At 32.8% G+C, this 1,046-nt stretch overlaps 1 long non-coding RNA gene across 1 annotated transcript in view; it reads left to right on the plus strand.

The window, feature by feature from the left end:
• Positions 1 to 760, plus strand: part of LOC109589517 (uncharacterized) — a 5,112-nt gene extending 4,352 nt beyond the window's left edge. The window contains exons 3-4 of the long non-coding RNA XR_002188745.1: positions 661 to 663; positions 750 to 760. This is a non-coding gene — a long non-coding RNA (uncharacterized LOC109589517). The remainder of the gene's footprint in view (positions 1 to 660; positions 664 to 749) is intronic.
• The last annotated feature ends 286 nt before the right edge of the window (positions 761 to 1,046 follow it).

Here is a 1,046-nt window from a genome sequence, read left to right on the forward strand (position 1 = left end):
ACAATAATTAATAAACTATTGTCTTGGTCACACAATAGAGAGTAAAGGCTAGTTTACAATGACGTTAGGCCAACGTACCATCAATTTTTAATCAAAAATGTGGGCGATTAGACCTTTTAATGCATGCTTTCCGCTAGAATAGAACCAGATTCTATTCCTTAATTCATCTATGTAACATCAGAACTTGCGTAATATTGTAAACCAGCTATAAGTTATAGTGTGTACTATAATTTACATTTTATCTTTTAAGGCCACTCCAATTAAATTTGTAGTTTCTCCTTACCCACCCGTTTGCCCGCGCTGTGATCAATATTTTAGTTATTTGATTAAAATATTAAAAATAATAATAACGTAAACTCATATCTTTTGAAGTGCATGTCTTTTCACTCTTTTTGAAGAATAACTGGGCTCTTCACTGCTCTCTAGTACATTGATGAATGAACAAGGAATCAGGTATAGTTGCTAATTTGTCAAAACTTTATTATTATTTTAATCAAAATTTATAATCAAAATTAATTTACCGCCGGTCCACCCGCATCATTGCATGCTGCACGTGTAAGGAGAAACTATGAATTTAATTGGAGTGGCCTAATCTGATATATGTCTTTCTCTCTGATATCAATCAACAATAATTAAACTGTTGTCTTGGTCACACAATAGGCAGTAAGTCATGATGTGTACTATTATTTACATTTTCTCTTTAATCTGTACAAGATGATTGACGAAGAATTAATATTGGCGATTGGCAGTTCTATGAAGAAATCACCAATATAAAATCTGCCATTTTGTTTCAATCTGAGCATGCTCAAGCCTCAATAGCACATGGCACAAAATCGCCAATATAAAATCTGCCACTTAATTGGCGGATTTTTTGTTTGTGATTTTGTGCCATGCAAACTTGCCTATGGAAAGAAATTTCTTTCCACAGGCAAATTTGCCAAAAATACAAATTTGCCAAAGATCCCACCAATACAAATCATTTTGTACAGTAATTTGATCTTATAATCTATCAACAATAATATCTGTCTTGCAATAGTTGGTGAGCT

Source organism: Amphimedon queenslandica, unplaced genomic scaffold (genome assembly GCF_000090795.2).
Source record: "Amphimedon queenslandica unplaced genomic scaffold, v1.1 AMPQUscaffold_11229, whole genome shotgun sequence".
Taxonomy (NCBI): Eukaryota; Metazoa; Porifera; class Demospongiae; order Haplosclerida; family Niphatidae; genus Amphimedon; species Amphimedon queenslandica.